The sequence below is a fragment of the Equus caballus genome, chromosome 16 (genome assembly GCF_041296265.1).
Source record: "Equus caballus isolate H_3958 breed thoroughbred chromosome 16, TB-T2T, whole genome shotgun sequence".
NCBI lineage: Eukaryota > Metazoa > Chordata > Mammalia > Perissodactyla > Equidae > Equus > Equus caballus.
The window spans coordinates 25856361-25881542 of NC_091699.1; the positions used below are offsets into that span (position 1 = coordinate 25856361).

General features: G+C 35.2%; 1 protein-coding gene across 5 annotated transcripts in view; it reads right to left on the reverse strand.

Annotated features, from left to right (window-relative positions):
• The window catches only part of CNTN6 (contactin 6), a 295621-nt gene extending 281761 nt beyond the window's left edge, over positions 1-13860 (reverse strand). Inside the window, exon 1 of one of the 5 annotated variants that reach the window (XM_014731452.3) lies at positions 13284-13860. The gene's annotated coding sequence lies outside the window, so the exon portion shown is untranslated. Of the gene's footprint in view, positions 1-13189; positions 13256-13283 lie in introns of those variants that run through there. The other 4 variants (XM_070238578.1, XM_023620065.2, XM_070238580.1 and 1 more) reach the window with 4 other exon arrangements.
• Positions 13861-25182: the final 11322 nt, after the last annotated feature.

Sequence of the window (25182 nt, forward strand, 5' to 3'; positions counted from 1 at the left end):
TGCCACTGCAAGATTCTAGAACTCTCTTTTCTGAAATTATGGAAGCACGTGTTTATATGAAATTATAACACTGAGCTTTCTCATGGAGGATGGTTTCCTCAGAGGTGCACACAGTGAAATCTTTGTTGATTCAAACTCCTAAAATTTAGGGAATTTTTTCCCTTGCACACTGTTGTTGGGATGTATATTGGTGCAGTCACTATAGAGAATAGTATGGAGGTTCCTCAAAAAACTAAAAATAGACCAAGTAATCCAGCCATTCCCCTTCTGGATATTTATCTGAAGGAAATGACATCACTGCCTTGAAGAGATATCTATACCTCTATGTTTATCACAGCATTATTTACAATAGCCAAGACATCAGAATAACCTAAGAGTCCATCGACCAAAGAGTGGATAAAGAAAATGTGATATATATACACACAATGCAATATTTTTCAGCCAGAAAAAATAAGGAACTCCTTCCATTTGTGACAGTATGAATGAACATTTAGGGCACTAAGTTAAGTGAATTAAGACAGAGAGAAAGACAAATACTGTATAATCTCACTTGTATGTGGAATCTAAAAAAACAAACCCACAGAAACACAGAGCAAATTGGTGGTTGCCAGGGGTAGGGGTGTGGGTGGAGGTGGGGGAAATGGGTGAAGGGGGTCAAAGGGCACGAACTTCTGCTTATAGGATGATTAAGTTCTGGGGATGTAATGCATTGCATGGTGACTATAGTTAACAATATTGTATTGTGTATTTGAAAGTTGCTAAGGGGGTAGATCTTAGAAGTTCTCACCATAAAAAATTGTAACTATGTGAAGTGATGAATATGTTAACTAACCTTGTAATGGTAATCATTTTGCAATATACACATGTATCAAATCATTATGTTGTAGACCTTAAACTTACATAATGTTATATGTCAATTATATCTAAATAAAACTGGAAAACAAAAAAGGTGTGAAGAAAGTACTTGGTAACATGCGTACAATATTTGATTCCTCATTTGTGTCTGTGTTGTCTCTACAATAGATCATACTGCCATTTTGTGAATATAAATCATTGAATAAAATGAGCAAGAGCTCTTGTTTTTTAAAAAAAAAAAAAAAGATGTAGGGGTTGTTTGTTTCTGCAGCATAACCTGATTTATAAATGTCATGATTCCAAACTGAAAGGAAGATGTGCTTGTTTCATGGTTTGTATCTTTATTATTAAATATGCCAAACAAAGTGTGAATATATTCAGGTCTAAATCAAACAGAAATTTATTCTAAAATGCTGTTTGGCAAATACTTCATTTCATTATTTTCCTCCAAAATAAAGTAGCATCACATGTGAACATAAGTTATACTAAATTAAATGCAGGTTAAGACAAAAACAAGTTCTTCTTCTTCTTAGCCTCTAGAGAAACAAGTTGTGTATCTTACATTTTTTGAGATATCTGAAGAAGATATTATCACACACCTCACATATATTTTCTCTCTCTGTAATTTATAAATTGTTTCTGAATCCAGAGATGTTTGCAATTACAGGTTTTACCTTCAACCCTATTTCCTTTTACCTCTGAATTGTCCTATTATGCCCAGTTACTGAAAAGTCCACAATATACATCGACTCCAAAGACAGGTCAAATACAATTTGTAGTGATGTAATAAATAACGACTTAAATTTCCTGATTGCTTCATTACTGTGGTTGTCAAGGGCAGAGAAATAAAGTTAAGTTTAACATTACTTATCGTTTTAATATGTGGCATTTTTTACACCATTAGATTTAGATGACATTCTAATAGCATACTTGGAATGAGCACAGATGTATTTAAATGTATGTTTCTCTAGTATATTTTGAATCTAGATTCATTAAGCAAGCATTTATTGAGCACCTAGTACATGCCAGACACTGCGCTAGTGCTGGAACTAAAAACTGGAAAACAGTCCCTATCCTTAGTAAACTTCAAACTGATTAATTTAAACTTGTTTATGACCTGATGGACAATCTAGGTCAAACATTGATTTAATATTAATAAGACTTAGAACGATAATTTTATATATCACTTATAAAGGTATACTTAGAAACATTAACCCATTCAGTTTTCATATAGTCCTCTGAATTTATGGAAGCCAAGCCAGGTATTATAGGCTCCAGTGTATACATATGGAAACCGAGGTTCAGATAGTATTCACACATTTTACGAGGTTTTATGCTTAAAATGCAATAAGATAAATATTTTATAAACTTAGAAAAAAGTTTGAGATGTATGAAAATTAAGAGTTATCTCTTTGTTGTACGATCAATTTATTGAGCATAATAAAAACGTAAAATCTCATTGGGAAGATGGACGAAGTATATGGGCTGACCTTAACAAAAGGAGTAGATACAAACGGTCCACATACCCATGAAATATTCAGCAGTGTATCATGGAAAAAAAGGTGACTTAAAGAAATACTGAAATAAAGTTTATTTATGTGTTTGTTTTGACGATCTAAGTGAAGAGGATTTACAATTAATAACATGTAGTGTCTACAGGTGTGTGAACAATGGGAATTCATCTGCCTGGGAGCACAGAGGGAGTTGTCTTCCTAAAGGATCACTTAGTAATACACACATGACATCTTTAAAATAGTATATATCATTTGACATTGAAATTGTTAACTAGGAACTTATTTTAAGCAATAATCAGAGACATATGTAAAATATTCAGGTGCAAGAACATGTAGAGGATTGCATTTTTCATAAGTAGTAAATAGTCAAGAAAAGCTAAATGTCTGATGATAGGTTACTGGTTTGAGTAAATTTATGTCACATGCTTCTGGTGGAAGATCCTTCAGGTTTAGGAGAATATTTATGATATTTGAAAATGCTCACAATGTAATTAACAAAAACAAATCATAAAATAACATACGGTTCATCCCAAAATTGTATTTTACATACACACACACACACAAAAGATGACTGAAAGGATGCCATGTTTTGAGTGACAGGATAAGAAGTAATGTATATTTTTCTGCATTTTCCAAATTTCATATAATAAATGTATATAACTTTTATAATCAGAAAACAGGGATTAAAATAAAGGACATTCTGTTTTTTCTTAAATTCTTTCGCTTGCTACATAGAATAATTTACTGAAGCTTTTTAAGAATTTGATGTAGTTTGCAAATTTTCAGCAGATTTTATTATCTTAGTGATTCCACAGGAATCATTTACTTGAAGAAAATGAATAACATTCAGGTAAAGGAGTGGTGACATGTGATTAGAAAATTACATGAACGTGTATATAATATGATATGCTATTTTTTATTAATCCACTCTTTTTTAAGCAAGATCTGAATCCTCTGGATAACCTAGAATATGCCACTATCTATCACAACAGAGGGATAATTATTATTCTAAGCAAATATGTGTCCTTTTTTTATGTAGTCTTTTTGGTGTTTCTCACTAGATAAGGTTATTTCATTTAAAAAAATTATCTTTGGATTAAATAATTTATTAACTTATAATGCTCATTTCTCAGTAAGATCTAAAATTAGCTCCCGAACTGGTAGAGATGAGTACTTAATTGAATTCAAGAACGCATATTAGAAGTTGAGTTTTACAATAGCAGGACTCTTCTCTGTCCTGTTCCCAGTTGCACTCGATTGCCTGGAATAGCATCAGTCACATAGTAAGTATTCGGTCCAGTTTGTGGAAATGATGTATTAGTAAAAATCATTGTCTACTGTGAAGCAGGCACTGAATATACAAAGAGGAATAGGTCAGGGTCCAAGCCTTCAGAAACTTAGACTCTGAAGAAGAACACAATCACAGTTAATAATAAAACAAGTTAACACATGACCAAACCTCCATGAATACAAAGTATTTAAAAAAAAGCTTTAAAACTGTGTTTATAAGACAACAATGGTAAATATACACATCATATTTTTTCAATCATCTATAAAGATGATAGTGACAAATTTCAGTGTTCTGAAATGTTATTTAATTAAACTTTAAAACTACTTTGACTATTGCTTTATTATCAGCATATTTTATTGAATTATAATATTATTAATATTGGTAATTAAGTATGTTAAATTATTAATCTGAATTAACCAGAATTTTTGGATAAATTGAGATAATTCCATGTACAAATGAAAGCATGAAAGAAAATAATATTCAGGGGCTAAAACTCTGAGAATAAAAAAAAATTTGAGGACATCCAAAGATATATTTATGAATATTGAAACTTCAATGTCAGAAAACGATGTTTTCGTTATTCAGTGTTTCTTTGTGAAAAACGACTTTTACCTATTAAGTAAAGAAGCCAATGTTGATAAAAGGAATTTTCTCAAGTATTGTGCACATAATGTATGTGTGTAAATGTATGAAAACTTCTATCTGGCTTTTTATGTAGAACTATGCAAGGCAAATAGGTTATTTTTCTTTTAAATTCTAGCCTCTCTTTTTCTACAAGAAAGTTGTGTCTGTCATTGCATAACTACTCTGAACATCTTATGACAAGAGACAGAACTACAATGAAGTCAGCAAAGAGACTTCTTGATAGGAAGAAACAGATAGTGGCCTCATTCTCTTGTCTACAAACCACATAGACACAGTTTGTACAAAATAACTTAAAGTGGGCACTTCTGAAAAATACATATATTGTAACTACTATGCTAATTTTAAGAGGACTCTTGAATATATTTCTGTGTTAATTTATATATAGGAATGTCAGAATTAGCATATCTGTCAGCACCACAGATTCACAATTAAGCATGTTTGAGAATTTGTGGTCTAACAAATTCTTAAATGCCTAGCAACCATCTTCGTGTTACACATTTCTTAAAAGAAAATTTACCTTCTATCAACTCTTGAGTAAGAGTAACCTTTCATCCCAACAAAAGTTCAAGGACTTTTTAAAATTTACTCTTATATCAGCCGATAGAGAATTAGCAGCTTGTCTGATTTCTGAACTTCTCTTTCATTTATTGCTCTTTACTGATTGGGAGACTTTGACAGATGCCAGATAGGAAAATTATGTTCTTTGGCTAAGAGTTCTATTCCAACAAATGTATTGTGCTCCAGATATTTACAAAGAGACTGCAAAAATCTCCATACAGAGCCCTTACACAGCCTCTTTAGTCATAGAAACGTAAGAGAAATCAAATAAATTAGACTGAAATAATATACAAATAAAAACATTGAAAATAGGGGCCAGCCTGATGGCTCAGTGGGTAAGTGTGCACATTCTGCTTCGGCGGACGGTTCAGATCCTGGGTGCGGACATGGCACCGCTTGGCATGCCATGCTGTGTTAGGCATCCCACAGATAAAGTAGAGGAAGATGGGCACGGATGTTAGCTCAGGGGCCAGTCTTCATCAGTGAAAAGAGGAGGATTGACAGCAGTTAGCTCATGGCTAGTCTTCCTCAAAAAAAACCTTGAAAATAAAATGTTCTTATTGGCCTCTTACTCACAAGAGTGATAAATTATTAGGAACTTTATAAAGTATCTTGAGTGTCTCTTTCCTGCCTTAAAAGGAGACTTAAAAAAAGCTTTTCAAAAGTCGATCCAATATTCTCACTTTTAATCAGAAGAAGCCATCTAAAGGAAGAATGGTCTGTTTAGCACTGAGTTTTACTGTGTCACTAAAAATTGCTGTGCTAACAAATATTTTGAATATTCCCTCTACATTTTAAGAATTCGCACACCATTAAACTTAAGGAATTAATACAGCTACCACTCCCAAAAAATACGTAAGCTATTAACGTCCACTGGTTAGCTTTTCTAACTAAATTCTAGAGTGTTTCTTAGCATAGTCTCTTATTGGACAAACCGTCCTTTTGAACTAAATCAGGCACTTTTTTAAGTTATATTAATGTTTGTGGAACCAATGGAAAGACAGATACAATTGGCTTTAATCATTTCTTAATTAGCTAATGTATTGATCTAGTGAAATACTGAAAAATTAAGGAAAAGTAATCATCTTTAAACTCTGCAAAAAATCTGTTTTTAAACCACTAAATAAACTTAGGTTCCAGATTTGGGGATGAGTGTATGCCTCCTCTGCTAAAGCATGATTGAACTGTAGAAAACAAACCAAAAGAAATATGCAAAAGAATGAGCACCAGAAAAAAGAAAATACCAGAAAGCCAGAAAGTTTCATGACTTCCTAAAAGATAGAAAACAGATGGGGAAAATTCCAGTCAACATGGAAGTATATGACACTATGCAATATGATGCAGAAGGATATCCTTTCCACCACAAACACATATGATGCAATCTAAGCATACAGATTCTTTAAAAATATACATAAGCAAGGTTGTATATGAGAGAGATAAATGCTCAGGGGCCCTAAATAAAGAGGAAACTCAAAGTTAGACTGACGAGGGGGCGGTGGAGCTGGAAGAGCCCCAGGAAGAGAGGACTCTGCGTGAAACAGGAGACCTCGAGGCATTCTGCTTATCTGGTGCAAAAAGAGGCTCCCAGAGGTAGCCAGAACACCAAGTTTGTGCCAGGCTTGGTTGTAGGGCCCAGATTTATTCCATCTGCTTGGTAAGGTAATTTTAAGCCAAAAAATTACATAGAAATTAGTCCAAAACAGGAGAAAAGTATAGAGCCACTTTAGAGCCAAAAGTGAAGCAATGCTCGATAGAAGCATCTACCACTCAGATAACGCTCGTCTCTCACGGAAAGCAACATCTGCTGAAGGCGAATTTGTCATAAAAGGAAATCATAAGCAACAGAAAGAATGAACTACCACGAGGGAAATCCAGCAGACACGAGTACTAGAGTCAATTGTCTCTAAAAAACTAAAAGTAGTCAAACAATCAGAACTCAAATTCAAAATGAGCTTACTTAAATTTTTGAAGAGCTAAAGGATGGAAGAGAAACTGTTAGGCACAGACAAAATGGAAAGAGAATTTTTAAAAGAAGCTATAGAAGTTAAAAATATTTTCTGAAAAGAAAAATAAATGTGCAATGCATAGATCAGAGGAAATCACGCAGAACGTAACACAAAAAAAGAAAGATGTAAAAATATAGAAAAAATCAAAGACAGAAGAATAGAAGCAGAAACAAATATTTAGAAAGCATCTTGAAGGAGAAAATAAACAGATGAAAAGGAGGTGAGATTAAAAATATGATAGCTGAGAATTTTTCAGAATTGAAAAAGATTTATGAGCTTGCGTAGGCCTAAATGGAATAAATCTAAAACAAATCCATACCTACACACATTGTAGTAAACTTGAAGACATCATAGCAATGAGAAATTCTCAAAATCTACCATAATGAAAGACAGATAGATCTTCAAAAATGTTTTAATTAGACTATGGGCAGTCTTCTCAGGAGCAAAATTATATCCAAGAAGATCATGGAACAGAATACGCAAAAAGTGTTGAGAGAAAAATACCAGTCAACATGGAGTTCTGTAACCAACTATTCTATTATTTTGGTAAGTCAGTAGAATAAGTAATTTCCAGACATATAAATTTTAAGAGAGTTTAATACTGCTTCTAGAATGACCTTCAAATGGTCTTCAGCACACAGAAAATGAACTCAGGAAAGGCACATATGTACCAAGAGGAAATGGCAAACAAAGAACCCAGAGAAACGTGTCGTAAATCTAAAAATATATTGACAAAAAACATTGGAAGCAGTTTTAAAAAAAGTGAAAATAAAATAATAGAAACATAGAAACTGGAAGAAATATCTTGGAGAAAATTTAAACAAGTCATTGTCCTGTTTGTGAAGAGGGTAGATATATTGCCTTTAGCTTTATTAGAAAATATAAAGTTATATTTTATGTTAGAATATTTATGTTCACCAAAATGTAATAAAGACAATATATAATTTTTAAGCTGGTAAAGTTGTAAAAAAGTGAATAAAGAATGATTGATCAATCCAATAAAAGGCAGTAAAAAAATAAATACAATAAAATAAACAATTTAAAATATCTCTGGAAAGTGGGACTGGAAATGTGTGGAAATATGTTTATTTTTTATTTTAGTATATTTTCTGTAGTTTCTTATATTATTTTGCTATTTCCAGGTGAATGTGTTACTTTAGTAGGACATTAAAATTTTAACTTAAAAAATAGAAAGAAAAGCTGAGTGACAACAGGAAAGAATTGCACACATGTTTTGTGATGATTTTCTTTGGTGAAAGAAATTCTGGCTTATTTTTTCTTATGTTTTTCTGTGCATTGCTTTTATAATCAGAAAATTAAATAAACTCTTGATCAGGCCTGATTGCTTAGTGCTTGCAGAAATATCATTTCTATTTTTAAGCTATATGGATTCAAAGACCAGCATTTCTAAATCTTCTCACAATATTCCCTGAGCTCTATTTTCATATCTAATTATGATCTAAACCTCCAAATTTAATTCTGTACTAAATACCCAATATAATTGATTAGATGATGATTGTAATTTTCATTCTTTTCATTGTTTTATATTATTTTTCCCAATGATCCCAAGGCTAACAGACAAATGTTTCAATAGTAATACTAATATAAAAATGATTGAACAACTAATACCGAGAGTGCTTATTAATGTCAAGGCTTTCTTCCAAGGCATTTTCACAAATTATCCTATTTAATCCTCTTGCTAATACTATGAAGTCAGTACTATTATTATCTCCAGTATGGATGGGGAAACTGAGGTAGAGAGAGGCTAAGTAACTTGTTTAAGACCACAGAGCTCTTCTGGGCTGGGTAGAGAGGAGAGCAAATGAATAGCTGTTGGGTGGCTCTGTAGCTCAAGTGGTCAGACTCCAGAATCTTGCCCTATCACTTCATACACAGAGAATGGAACTTGTTTTACCAATAAGATCATCGTTTTGTGCTTCACAGGACACATGGTTCTTTTACTGCTTCTTAAAAAAAATCTCAATAGCTAAGTAATTTTGTTCATTTAATCGGAAACCTATCATGTGTAAGTTTTATACCTACCCTACTGCCATAAAATACAACATATTTGAGACCGCTAATTTTGATTCAGATTACTAGAACCCAAATTCACTGTAAATTATCTTAGGATTCATTGTAAGATAGTTAAGCAGGCTGTGTTTAAAGATGGTTAAGTAGGCTGTGTTTAATGATGAGCATTAAAGACTAACAGGAGAAGAAAAGAATGTCCAATGACTGTTTTTCCCCCTTTGGTACGTCCTGTGTTATGCCCTCACTATAACAAGTATTTAATGCTAAAACACACAGTACACACGAACCCAATTTTAACTAGAGCAGCTCTTGTCAATATGAATAATGAGAATAATTTAATTTTCTAATGAAATTTCCATTTAAAAGAATTCTCTCAAACAAGAAGATTTTTACTTAAAGCTCACTAAATAAACATATTTTTATTCCTCTCTTGTTCTACAAAAACAGCATAGAGAATGAAAAACGCAGTGGTGGTGGGATACAAAAACAAAGCAAAAAATCTTCTGTCTTCAATGAAAAACTGTGAGTGGACACATCGCAAAACACAGACTCTGAAGCACATTTACATTGCTGCCAAATGCTAAAAAACATGACCTACGGCTGGTAGGGTGGGGGTGGGGTGGGGGGAGCATCAGGGAAAGCTAACAAGGACTTTCTCTGTCTCTTCCATTTAGGAGGATACAGACTGCCCCAAGACCTACTAGCTTATAAACTTTGCGCCTACACATGCACAGCCTCCCCCACTATCAACATCCTCTACCATAGTGGTACACGATCCTACAATTTGTTATAATTGATAAACCTACATTGGTAAATCACTATCACCCCAAAACCCATAGTTTATGTTAGAGTTCACTCTTGGTGTTGTGCATTCTATGGGTTTTGACAAACAGATAATGAGATAGTATCTACCATTACAGGGTCATACAGAATTGTTTCAACGTCCTAAAAATACTCTGTGCTCTGCCTACTCATCCCTCATGCATATATTTTAAAAGAGAAAGAAGATAAAAGGGAAAAGAACAAAGAGAAATGCAGTTGCAAAAAATAAATCTGAAGAAGAATCAGCTATAGTTTGGGAAAAGTGCTTAAACAATTACTCTTACATAGATTTAATGTCTGTAAAACACAACCTTTATGTATATATTTTTAAAAAGAAAATAAATAGCTAAAAAAATCAGGAAGTAAAGGAAGAAATTAAAAAATTATAAAGGAAAATAAAAATATTACAAGAATTAAAGCTGCACCAGAAGTAATAATATTATAACATGCATGATTGAATATCACTGTTAAGGACATAGTGGACCAGCTTCAGGAAATAAAGCAAAGTGAACCACCAAAAAAGTGTAAAATTCAAAATAAATTTCAATAATATGATAGATGTGGAAGACAGACAAATGAGATCCAACATGTCCATGACTGGTGATCCTAAAGAAAAGGAAGAAACAATATAACAAAAATTTCATCACCCCTTGCAAAAAAATTAATTACATAGTGTAACAACAAAATATTTGAAAGAAAAGAATCTCAGATCAATAGGGTACACCATATTCAAGAAAAGTTGATGAAAACTGATCAACTCCAGGATATATTCTGGCAAAAAAAAAAGAGAAAGAATCATGTGGACATCTATCAAAAAAATAGCAAGTTATATTCAAGGATGGAAATTTCAGACCTATCTAAAAACCACTGGACAGCAACATTCAATATGAGAAGGGTCTCCAGCATTGTTTACAAATATTTACAAATTTTCAAGGGGAAAATAAGTTTGATTCAAGAAAGGTAACTTGCCTTCCATGTATAAGGCACAAGAAAGAAATGTTCTATGTAAGCACACAGAAAATACATCATTTATGACTGTTTCTTTAGTGAAGGGGTACTATTTAACAGTGAAATCCAACAACCCAAGAAATAATTAAAAATACAAAATATAGGAAGGGTTAATTGCGTAGTAAAAGCCTGTTGGTAAGGACTCAATATTTTCAAATTTGAAATGTCTAAACCAAGACTAAAGGAATTAAGCCAGAACACAAATACTATAAATCTTAATAATGCAAAACTGATAATGTAATTAAAATTCAGGTGGGGTATTGAAGGAAGTTAACCATAAAGTACGTGTGCTAATTTCTTTATCATAACAAAACTTAAAAGTGATTGTTTAATATTTAAACATGCATCCTACAAAATGACTTCAAACTATTAATATATTCATAATTGTTGCTCCTAAGTCCGGAGTTATTTTTCTGAAACTAATATCTCCTTTGGAAAGAACTGAATACCTGAAATCTAGCAACGTCTTCAGTTTCATATTAGCTCCTTTTTTTTACTGTTTAATCCAAGGCTAAAATTAAATTCAACAATTTTCTTAGGAATAGGGTATGTTCACATTCTTTTAAAAGTACATCTATCTATCATTGATCATATTATCTAAATACTTCTTATTTGTAAAAAAAATATAAAGATTTATGGCAAGAAACCATTCTTACTAAAGTCTGTCTGACTCCCATTTTTTAATTTGAATTTAGGCATAGGATGTCTCCACTGACAGTCTCAAAATTTTATGATTGTTATTTACGGGTGATGAGATTTGTTTTTAGAACCTTTATGTTTGTCTTGGGTTATTTTTCATGAGTATACCTTATGCTACTGCATTCTAATGAATATGATGATAAAATAAATACATAAGGGAAAAAATAAGCAAATATTTCATAACCCTCCTCCTTCCACTAAAAGAATTTAAAAGGTACAAATTTACTTTTATACTATTGAGCATTTTCATTTGTCAAAAAATGAAGGTATGCAAACAACTTCATACACCTCACATTCTTTTCACAAGATAATTGATTTTTTTTTTTTTGTCCAAGCTTGCTTAGGCCAAATATGTAATAACTTTCTGAAAGACAATGTGAGTTTGTTTTCATTAAGGAAAGTTACATGGAGAATCCTAAAAAAACTGTTCTGGTACCTCACTAGAAATGCTCAAAGGAAGCAATGCAATGCAACAGTTTATAAATGATGGGCTTTTTTGCTAAGATGTGATAAGTTATGCATTTATATAACCTCATATAAGCCTTATATAAAAGCTTGCAGATTTATATATTTGAAATCTTTGGACTGTATAATCATGATACTGCTTTTAAAAAAATCACTGAAGCATCCAAGATGAAATGACTCTGTATTTCTGGTTGTTATACAAATCTTGTCAGTATTTTTGTGTGTATGTTTGTTTTGTAAATTTGTGTAGGTTTACAAATGTGTGAGAAGGGAGAGGGGCAAGGGAGAGTGTGTTCAAATATCTTCCATCTTTATAAAATGCAATGCACATAAATTGGTGGAACCTTTAACAATTAAAAAAAGATGACAAACAAACCCATCAGATAAATGAAAATTGTTCAAAACAAGCAATTCAATATTCAACATATGGCTCCTTCTTTTACAAAGATCTTTGAAAAAAACCATTGCCACTGTAGCTATGATTATGAATACCTCATTTTCCAAATTGATTCTGTGTAATTCTACTGTTCTTCCTGTTTTTTCTCTCAGTATAACTTCTATTTAGTCATTCTGTGAATGTTTTTCAGAGGACATACTCAGGATGCTGATTATTTAAACATAGTAGTTTTCAACTGGAGAAGCAAGAACTGTAAATTCCAATTTCCCCCCAAGCCCCCAAGGTTGTATTCTATTAACATAATGGGTTGTATGTGACTAATCTCAGAGCTCTTAAAAGTTTTGTTCCCAAGTCATCAACTTTTGAAACTTTTCATAAAGTATTATGGATACTTTAATACTGACAAGCTTAACTATTGTCAATGGAAACTCCAGTCAGCTGCTATCTAGAAGATGGGTAAGAAGCAAAATGCCAGACAAAATTTGGTGAGCTCATGTGACCTCCAATCTTGCTACCCAAAAGCCTCCCCGAGGAAACTTTTTATAACTATTCCTTTAAATCATCCGTCGGACACTGCAAACCCCACCCTCTACCCTTTGATGAAAAAAATGTAGCAATCATATTTTCCCATTTGCTATTATAAAAGGGCATGAAGCCATCTGAAAGTACCAGAATTAGCACTGTCATCCCCTCTTGCCCATTAGTTTTACTGCAGCAAAGACTAGTGAAACATTGAAAAATATACCCGTAGTCTCTCTTCCCTGGTTTGATTCTAACCTCCCCCGAATACAGATTCAATACATTTTCTCTCACAAGGAATAAATGCATTTTAAGCATCCACATCATAGAAACACAGCATAAATAAAGCAATAACTTCTCCCCCAACCACAGCTTTTACCTGTTATGCTAATACAAAGACAGTGTAAGGAAGAAAAGCTGCAGCTTGCCCAGCAATATTCTCATTGCAGCAGACAGCACAATTTTGTACTTACAGATCTGACCAGGGAAATGTCTCGGGATCTTTACAATTTTTCTGCAGAACTCTGTTTCAAGCTCTCAGCCAGGCATGCTGTGCATCCAGGCAGAACCAAGCCGTATGGAATGTCTATGCAGCTGGGAGATAATGGGACTCTTTTTCTCAGCTGGGACTGCAAGCCTTTTATCCACTGAGTATTGCGTGGCTCTTCTCTGGTCTTAAGCATGAAATACGCTCCTCTCCTGCTGCATTCCTGACGGAACCTAGACAATTAGTTCTTGAGGCACATGTGCAAATCTCCCGTTTGGAATATTCAAAAGGAAAATTCTCCCTACATTGAAAAGCCAGCTCTATCTTCATCATCCTTCACAGAATCAGAGAGAGCTGAGAGCAGCTGCCATTCCAGTGGCATGAAAGATTAAATTCACCCTCCCCTTTCTCTGACTAGAGAGAATCACTCCTGTTGGGTCATCAGAAAATCTCTCTTATTGAAAACTGGGTCAGGCTAACTACTTATTAGGTTTCCAACAGGAAAGGAAGTCATTTTTTTTCTTCCTCTGGTCTCACTGCATTGTCATTTGCAAGCAGAGATTAAGCCGGTCAAGGGTCTGCACCGATTTAAACTGTATTCAAACATAAGCTTTCTGAAGCATGCCAGTAACTCCTGCTACTAGTTAGAGTGATGAGAAAAGGGAAATAAAATCAAATGATCTTATGCACTGTCACTAAATCCTTTCTAAATCGTATTTTAAAGATATGTGCATGAGGCTTCGAAAAGACAGGTAAGTGCGTAATGAAAGTGGAGTCAAGTCCAAAAGTGTATTGCTGCTCTCCCAGGTAACGTATTTGTAATCTCCAGAGGCAGAGAACACGTGTGTATGTGCTTGCAAAACAGCACCACAAGGAAAAGAATGCTGTTTATGTTTCACACCCAACCCTCCGAAGAAACTTTTTAATATGTTTGGATCTTGTCATTGGTTTTGAAGAGAGTAACTGCAGTTGAAACAGCTAAGGAACAGGAAATGTACCTGTGTGCACACAGAGAAACCAAGAAATACAAACATGGCTACAACATGAGAGCAGAATAATTGCTTGGACTTACTTTCATGTGGTAATAAAAAGAAATACACTCTCAGCATCTTAAAGTAACGGATATTGGGAAAATGAAATCCATGTATTAAATGTGAATCAGTCAAAAGATATCTTTCAGACTTGGTTTGCTTTCATCTGATAAGCCAGAAGGTTTCTATGACTACATTGTATGACTACATTATATAGATTTCTATGATTGCAATATATATCAGTCACACATCTCATTTCTACATAAGGTCTAACCACCATCATAAGAGGCTTTAGAGAGGAGTTAATGTTTCTTAACTTTAGGTAGACTCAAAATGGGCTATAGTATTCTTCCTTCCAATTCTTGGGGAGGAAAACTGGATGAATTATTTTATGGGAATGATATTTGTCTTAACTGAACCTCTAAATTTTTTTTATTGGGATCATATTGGCTTACAACATTGTGTAAATTTTAGGTGTATATCATTATATTTCATATTTCATTTCTGTATAGACCACATCATGTTCACCACAAACAGTCCAGTTTTTATCCATCACCATACTTATATACCCCTTTACCCCTTTCACCCTGCCCCCAGCCACTTCACCTCTAGTAACCACTAATCTGTTCTCAACTATGTGTTTGTTTATTTATCTTCCACATATATGAAATCATACAGTATCTGTCTTTCTTTGACATTTCACTTAGCATAATAACCTCAGGTTCTGCCAGTGTTGTTGCAAATGGCACAATTTCATCTTTTTTATGTCTGTGTAGCATTCCATCGTACGCGTACATCACATCTTCTTTATCCATACACCCGTTGATGGGCACTTGGGTTGCTTCCACATCTTTGCTAATGTGAATAATGCTACTATGAACATAAGGCTGTGTATATTTTTTGACTTATTTATTTCATCTTGTTTGGATACATACCCAAAAAATTAGAATAGCTGGATCTTATGGTAGTACTATTTTTAATTTTTGAAAACTTTCCATACTATTTTCCATAGTGGCTGCACCAGTTTGCATTCCTACCAGCAGTGCATGAGGGTTCCCTTTTCTCCATATCCTCTCCAACACTTGTTATTTCTTGTCTTGTTAATTATACCCATTCTGACAGGTGTGAGGTGATATCTCACTGTAGTTTTGATTTGGATTTCTCTAATAATTAGGGATGTTGAACATCTTTTCATGTGCCTGTTGGCTATCTGTATATCACTTACTGGTATCTCTCCTTCTTTTGAAATCAAAATGTATTTATTTATAAAAATAACAACATGGTGAATTTTTCTGTCGAGTATGAGAAAAATATTCACAACGTAATAGGTTTTTCCATGAAGAGGAATTCGTTCTTCAGTTAAAGGACACTCTCTTAATCGAATCTCTAACACTTTTGCCTCATACTGAAAGACAGCTGATTGCTTTGCTTTCTGTTTCACTGAGAAGGGAATAAGAATCAGAAAAGAACTTTAATAGCTCCTACCACTGCCTCTAATCACATACTTGCCCCTATTAGCCATAGGTTCTGCCTTCTTTCCTGCTACTCTGGGTAAATCACACTCCTTCCTCAGGCCAAGTGTTCCACTGTGATTTAGTTACTGTGCTCTCTTACATGTTCGAGAGACTCTTCCAGCTTTGGGTCCCCCTGTCTTCAGAATTATCAGTTCTCCTTCTCTGCTGTATCATTACAGCATAAAGATTTGCTGCTATTTTGCCCATCTTAAAAATCAAAAGCCTTTTCGGCCTCACATCTCCCTCTAGCTACCACTCTTTTCCTGCTTCGTTTTACAGTAAAACACCATTAAAGGATTGTCTATACTCATTGTCTCCAAATCGTCCTTTCTTGTTCTATGTTGAATCCAATTTGACTAGTCTTTTATCCCCACTGTTCCATACGTCACTAGCTGCTCCTTCTCTGAAACTTTTGCTGGTATCTTCTCATTTTCTTAATCTTTAATCACTGGGAGGCACTAAAGTTTTAAATTAAGGTACACTAAAAGCTACAAACAATTGCTGAGAGAAATCAAAGACCTAAATAAGTGAAGAAATATACCATGTTCATGGACCAGAAAACTCCATATTTTTAAGAGGTCAATTATCTCCAAATAGGTCTTTAGATTTGAAATAATTCCAATCAAAGTAACAGCAGGGTTTCTTGTGACAATTATCAAGTGCTAAAATTTACATGAAAATGAAAATAACCAAGAAAAGTAAAATCAAAATGATAAAGACAAAGTTAGAGGAGTTGTACTCTGATTTTACCAATCACTACTAACCTAAAGTCGTCAAGGCAGTATGATATTGTCAGGATAGATCAACAGAATATAATAGAGTGTCTAAGAATAGGACTACACTTAGAATCAATTGACTTATAGGGTCAATTGATTTTAGACAAAAGTGTCAAGATAATTCAATGATAAAAGCATTGTATTTCAAGAAGTGGTGCTTGAACAAATGGATATTCATTTGGAATAAATTAACCTTGATCCTTACCTCTTATCACTCACAAAAAAATAGATTGAAATGGATCACAAACCTAAAGGTAAAACTTTAAAAATTCTAGAAGAAAATATACAAGATCTCGGGGTAGGCAAAGATTTCTTAGAACATACACACCAACATACACATTCGCACAGAAAAACACAAAACATAGGAGAAAAAATAGAAATATTAGGCTTCATCAAAATGAAAAATGACTGATATTTGAAATACATCATTAAGGAATTTTTATAACTCAATAGTGACAAACCAAACAACTGATTAAAAACCTTAAAAATTTATGAACAGACATGTTACCAAAGATATCTGAATGACATTTAAGCACACAAAAAAGACGCTCAAGGGCCAGCCCAGTAGTGCTACCGTAAAGTTCACACGTTCCACATTGGCGGCCCTGGGTTAACCAGTTTGGATCCCGGGTGTGGACCTATACACTGCTTGCCAAGCCATGCTGTGGCAGGCATCCCAGATATAACATAGAGGAAGATGGACATGGATGTTAAGTCAGGGCCAGTCTTCCTCAGTAAAAAAGAGGAGGATTGGCAGCAGATGTTAGCTCAGGGCTAATCTTCCTCAAAACAACAACAACAAAAAGATGCTCAACATCTTTATTTATCAGGGAAATTCAAATTAAAACCACAATGAGGTACTTCTGCACACCCTTTAGAAAGGCTAAAACCAAGAACACTGAAAATACCAAAGGTTTTTGAGGACGTGGACGACTAGAACTCTTACACCTAGCTGGTAGGAGGGTAAAGTGTTAAAACTTCTTTGAAAAACAATTTGGCAGTTTCTTCAAATATTATTACCAAGAAACTCCATGCTTATGTATCTTCCCAAAAGAAAGGAAAGCATACATCCACACAAAGATTTGCAATAAAGATTCACGGCAAACTTTTTCAGAAGAGACAAAAGTTGGAAAAAACACAAATGCCCATCAACAGGTTAACAGATAAAAATATGATGGTACATCCATAAATGTAATACCAGTTAGAGCTAAGAAGGGAAAAATTACTAATACTCATTAATTGCATTAAAATAAAAATTTTGGGGCTGGCCCTGTGGCTGAGTGGTTAAGTTCGCGCGCTCCGCTGCAGGTGGCCCAGGGTTTCGCCATTTCGAATCCTGGGCGTGGACATGACACTGCTCATCAAACCACACTGAGGCAGCGTCCCACACACCACAACTAGAAGGACCCACAACTAAGAATATACAACTATGTACCCGGGGGCTTTGGGGAGAAAAAGGAAAAAAATAAAATAAAATAAATGAAAAAGTAAAAAATAAAGAATTTTAATGCTAAGAGAAAGATATTCAAGAAAAGGCAAGGCAATTCTACACAGACAGAAAACCAAGAATGATTGCTTAAGGCTAAGGCAGGAGGAGATCAATTGCAGGTAGACATAAGTGGATATTTTAAAGTGATGAGGGGCCGGTCTGGTGGCGCAGCAGTTAAGTTCGCACATTCTGCTTCTCCATGGCCCAGGGTTTGCCGGCCCAGATCCCGGGTGCAGACATGGTACCGGATAGTAAGAGCCATGCTGTGGTAGGCGTCCCATATATAAAACTAGAGGAAGATGGGCATGGATGTTAGCTCAGGGCCAGTCCTCCTCAGCAAAAAGAGGAGGACTGGCAGTAGTTAGCTCAGGGCTAGTCTTCCTCAAAATAAATAAATAAATAAATAAAGTGATGAAAATATTCGTTTTTGATTGTGACAGTGGTTAAATGGGTAAATGCATTTTAGAGGTCTTGTTAAACTGTTGTCAGTGCCATGGAGTGGATTCCAACTCCTAGCGACCTTGTGTACAGCAGGTCAGAACTCTACTGGGTCTTTTTGTGCCATCCTCTCACCTTCTGGTGCTATATCAGACAATGCTCCACTGCTATTCATAGGGTTTTCTTGGCCAAGTTTTTCAGAAGTGGGTGGCTGAGTCCTTCTTCCTAGTCTGTCTTAGTCTGGAAGCTCTGCTGAAACCAGTCCACTCTGGGTGACCCTGCTGGTATTAGAAATATCGGTGGCAGAGCTTTCAGCATCAGAGCAACATGCTGCCGCCACAGTGTGACACCTGACAGATGGGCAATGTGGTTCCCTGACTGGGAAACAAACTTAGGCTGCAGTGGTGAGAATGCTGAATCTTAACCACTAGACCACCAGGGCTGGCTTATCAAACTGAACAAATGAATAGATTTTATTTTGTGTAAAGTATACTTTGTAAAGTTGAGGTTTAATAAATTGAATGATGATGATGGTAGACAGTAGATTCTCCTAAAAGATTTGGAAAAGTAAAAATTGACAAGCCTATCTTTCTGCCTGAATATTATTGTTGTTGTTGCTGTAATTGTTACTATTGATTATACTGAACAATGAAAATGACCTCTCCAATCTCTTCCATGATTGGTAGTCATTTCAAATGTTTTAGATCTACCTGGGTCAATTTGATTCATTTATATTTTCCTAGGGGATGGTCATGATGATCATGATGATGATATTGAGAGGTAACTTCTATAGCCCAAAATATGTCCCAGTTAGTGTTTTAAGTACTTCACATTAGTAATTTATCTAATCCTCACAACAACCTGATTAGTCTTATCTTATTTTCCACATCTAACAAAGAAGGAATCTGAAGCACATAGAAACTAACTACATTGTCCAAGAGCCTCCAGCCAGGAGATGCTGGATCCAGTGGAGGAGGGATCAAACCCAGGCAGTCTGGCTCAGGAAAGGATATTAATATTGATTTTATTATCCAAGTCTTTATATTCTTTTTTACATTTTGCCTAATTGACACGTCAAATTCTCTGAGAAGCATATTAAATATTTCCCACAAAGATTGTTTAAATCAAATAATCTTTATTTTTCAAGAAACTTTTTGCATATTCTGTTGCTACATTGCTTAACGGCTATATGTGTGTGTATACATATATATATACATACATATATATATGATATATGTATATCATGTATACATATATATCACTATGTAGATCTCACTATAGTGTATATATTATATAGAGAGAGTGAATTGCATCTTTATGAATATATATAGATACACATATGATTTCATCTTTGTGATTTTTTAAATTTGTTTACATCTCTTAGATATGACTTCTATTTGGCACCCTTGCTTTCTTTCCGGTTTTCATTTTCCTGTATATACTTGCACATTAAAATTTTTTTCTTTGTCATTTTGTTTTAGGTATCTTTCTCAAGGTGATCATAGAGCTGGATTTTTTTAAACCAATCTATCTCTGTATTTTTGATAGGGTAGCTTAGTGCACTTGCATTTAGTGTGGTAGCTCACATCTGTATTGAAATGTATTTCTTCCTTCTCACTTTCGCTGAGGCGTGGAGTCAGGAGTCTCCTTAGGCACAAGGCAGTCCTCATATGCTCACATGGTCTGGGAGACATTGAGACCAACAGATCAGTTACCATCCAGGCAAGGGGGACAGCATCATTCAGCAGGGTCCCCAACATTGGGAGCAGGCTAACAGGTGTAGAATCTCTCTTAAGGAATTCTGTTATGGAATTCCTTCAGCAGTGAAACCAACTTTGGGGAACTATGAAGCACTGCTTTTTTCCCCTCAAAACTTCCCTTCATGGCTGCTATTTCCTCTGTTCTCCTGATACCAAACAGAAAAAGAATCCATTGTCTGTCTTCCTCCCAACACTTCCTAGGAGGATACTGAGGCTCCTCTCACCAGGCAGCTCTTGAAGTGAGCCCTCAAATTTTCATAAGCTTCAAGGCCCACAAAAATCTTGATCTACTTCTGCCTCTTGAAGGAAAAATATGACTATTATTTATTACTTGTTTAGAATTGCCTTATTGTGAAGAAATCTCTGACGTTTCTTTCTCTAAAAGAATTAAAAGAAAGATTCACACACATTGCTTTATTGAACTTATACAATTATTTAAAAAATATATAATATACTAACATAAGCAGTATTATGCTGTTGGTGTTATTATGTTTGTTTCACTGATTTTTTTTTTTTTTTTTTGGTGAGGAAGATTAGCCTGAGCTAACATCTGTTGCCAATCTTCCTCTTTTCTTTTTTCTCCCCAAAGCCCCAGTACATAGCTGCATATCCTAGGTGCAAATTATTATAGCTCCTCCATGTGGGATGCCACCACAGCATGGCTTGATGAATGGTAGGGGTCCACACCCAGGATCCGAACCGGTGAACCCCAAGTCACCAATGCAGAGCATGTGAACTTAACCAGTACGCCACTGGGCTGGACCCCCATTGATTTTTTAATTCAGATACTTCGATTAGCATTCACAACTGTTCTAAATATCCCATGTTTAAAAACTATATATTTTATGAGATATTTTTCCCCTGCCTACCATAGAAAATTCTCCTAATATTACTAACATATAAACAATTTTCTATAGACTCCTAAGTGCTTCCTGTGGGTCAGACACTAACTCTAAAATCTCACTTAACCCTTACAGTAACTCTATGAGGTAGGTACTACCATGTTTGTTTTACTGGCACTTGAGGTTCGAGAGGGTTAAATAGCATGTCAAGGTCACACAAACAGTAGAAGGACAAACAGGGATTTGAATGCAACTCCACTTAGCTGCGACATCTGTCTCCTGAACCTCTCTTCCTGGATTTCTCTGCCACATCCATTGGTATAACAAATGGAAGGCAAAAATACCTGCTATAATTTTTATGGTTGTTTTCACTCTTAAAGACAAATTAAAAAGTTTCTCTTGAATACAATGTTTTATGCTATAACTGCACAGACCTTGACAATTAACTAGATAGATAAGTCCTATATTATTTGAGGAACTGTGTATTTCTCATGAAAATGGTCTGAATCTAAATATTTGGCTCAATTCTCCACTGTGCTGTAAAAAAAAAAAAACAGAAGTATTAAATGGTCCCAGGAAATCTAAATCATTTTTCTCCCTCATTGTTTTCTTTTCCTTTACAGTGAGGGGGAAGTAGGGAGTAGAGGGTCAGGAAGGAAAATCCGCTACAATATCACATTTACTCTCCCTCAGGAAAAAGCTCATTGAAGGATGGGTGATAACAATCTTCTTAGTCTTTTGCCCCAACACAAAATTGTTTTTTCACTTTATATCACATATGTATAATTTTACAGACATTCAAAAATCCACTTCCTGCTGGAAAAAAGTAACAACAGTTTGCCACGAAATGGATTGCTTTTCAAAGGGAAAATAGTCAGTGGAATGCATATATTCTCCTTCTACCACATGGTAAGAAAATGTATATTTTAGAAAGCTATTGAAATAATTCAGTTCAAGTCCTTTGAATATATTCATATAAAAATAGAAGAATTGTTGCACAATGATAACTTACAACAGGGAGTGGGTAAGACCTGGTATCTTGTGACATGAATTGTTTTGCTTCAACCACAGAAGGACACCACAAAATTGTTCCATGGAACTGCCTGCCACCTGCTGCTTTCAACACTGAATTTTAATGAGCACCAATTGCTCTGTAAGAGTCTCACTATTTTAGGAGTATTATTTACCATGAGGTCCATTGTGATCTTTCTAAATTGTAGGGTAAATTGCTTAGGCCTCAGTAAAAATAAATGTATTTCATTAATGCGGCTCCTCTTCTACTCTAATCTTTTTAACCCTGAAGATTGAGAGATTTTTTCCGTGCATAATAATTATGATTGTATCTTATTTCGTAGACACAAAGAAGAGGTCGCAGCACATAAATTCTAAAATCTGGATGTTCATCAAGAGTTTAGCTGCTTACACAACTGTTCTGCCTTCCCCGTTCTTGTCCTTCATTTGTGAAATGTACAGACTACTGCATTGTTTTAATGGTGATTAGACATAGAAAACATGTTTCATTAGTTTCCATTAAACAGAAGTTATCTACTGGTCCATTGGCGTCATTAGCATAAATGCTGCACAGGTTTTTTTCTTTTACAGACAATATACTGGTATTTCTTCTATAATCATACGGTAAACTGATTTATTAGCTTTAATCCTTTGCCTTTCCCTGTGTGTACACTCTTGCCATTGCTTCATTGTAGGTGAAATATACTTCCCTGTCCCTTGATTTTAGACTTGGCATGTGACTTGCTTTGACCAAGATGTGAGTAGAAGTTACAATGTGTTGGCTATAGGCCTAAGTTTTAAGTACCCTTATGGGTTTCTGCTCACCTTCTTGTTCCTTTGGTATTGCTGTAGATAAATGTGCTTTGGTTAGCCTGCAGGCCACAGAAGATGAAAGATACTTGGAGCAGAGCCACTTCAGCTGAGCCACAGATCTGGGTAATAAGCAAGCTGCCCAGCTAAGCGCAACCAAGACGAGCTGAACCTCGGATGTCTTTTAGACACGAGAGATAAAATCTATTATTATTTTCAGCCACTAAATTTGGAGGTGATTTGTTTTGCAACAATAGCTAGCCAACACAGATACTATCACTTACTGAAACCAAGTCAACATAGTCCAGATTCTTCTTAGAGCAGAGCCTGAGACAAGGACTTTTGTCTTTTGTAATATATGAGTAATTATTTGCAAATGTGATCTCAGAGGAGTGAGGGGCAGGGAGGATTAAAAAGGGAGCAAGAAAAGCCAATAAAAGATGTATTATTGAGTTTTCCAACACTAAGTATGAACGATTGTTCAATACTATGGGAACATCTAAGAAGTCTATGACATCAAATGCTTCTTTGGGCCATCCGCCTTGATTAAGCATGGGGAAAGCTTTCATCTATTGGCTCCTATACCCAGTGATAAGGTGACCATCTACTTTATCATGTGAAACAACGCAGTTAGGACAGTGAAAGGAAAAAATATAGCAATGCTGGCATAACTGGTATAACTCAAATCTATGCTGGGCCAGTGAGGATGTATGGCCACACTGCATATTGGCGCAAGATTGTCGTTGGAGACATTAACTCTCCTACACATCCATGGTAAACATGCACATGATGCCAATCAGGTTTGTGTGGGCGTTCAATATCATGGAGTCAGAGAAACTGCTGAATGGAAAATGAGAGTTGTGAGAGATGAAAGACTATCAGGTAACATCTGTGTTAGACTACATGAAGCATTGGCTTGAATATTTGGTTAGGCTGAGGAGATCCAAAATTGTGCAGAAAAAGCCATCAAATTTAGTTCCCATTTTGCACCACTCAGATCTATTCAAGACCTTCATTAAGGCCAATCAGTAAACGAGTCAGCTTCTGGATTGAGCCAGGCGAATTCCCTGCAATAACTTAGAGGTAAGAGGCTCAGTGAATAATATCCACAACCCTGCTGAAACTACTCTTGGGACCATAACTGATACCCATCATCTCATCCCTTTACCACCAAATCTAAATTGTTCTCACCTTCAGCTTACAATTTGACTTTTCTAGGTTGTTTGCTTAGGTAACCCAGATCTTCTTCCCTGGGCAGATTGTACCCCCAGATTCCTTGCCTTAGTGAGACTACTTTGCTGCACTTGTCTTTTCACAACTATTAATTTACACTAAAACCCAGGAGATATTCCAGTGAATAGTCAGCAGTACAGATAGACTCCTCCAAGAAACCACCGTGAGCAGCAAATACTGTTTCTAATAGTATTAAGGGTTCACTAGTCCTGGCAATATAGTAGTTCCTTCTTTTTTGTGTTGGTGCACTAGAATAACACGATTAAACAGATAGGTAGGAATCAGAATATTTATTGCATTTCCTTGTGAAAGTCTTCTTCCCTTAGGATTCAGAACCTCTAGGCTAAGAGATCTGAAATTTCAGGGATGGGAGCAGAAACTCTTCAAATGGATAATTGAGTATGATGGTAAGAAAGTCTAATTGTACCACTGCCCTTCGTTTCCTGGACCCACATATTCTACCACCGTGGACACCACCATATATCAAATGTAAATTTAGGGCATATATCACATGATAGATGAGTGGGCTCTAACTTTGCAGGGTGTGTTCCTGGAACTGTCAACTTAACTGAGTCATGAACAGTTCATTCCATCATTATATTTGACTGGTTACCTCTGAGAGATAATGGCACACGGTGAGAATGTTGAAAATCCCACTGTCATTCACCCACTGTCACTCATCCTTTGACATAAAATGCATCTCTTGGACTTAGGCAATGATATATAGGATACCAGAGTGATAGATTAGGCTTCAGATGGTGGTGCTGCCAGAGGAACTACAGTCAGGGAAGGAAAATCTATATCCCAAGGACTTTCAATTCTGATAAGAATAAATCACTGTTTCCTTCAGAGTGGATAATGTCCATTATAATCAACTTGCCATCAAATGGGTGCTGGACTCCTTTGGAATGGTGCCATATTGAGGAGTCATAATTGATCTCTATTGCTAGCAGACTAGGCAATCAGAAGTGGCAATAGTTA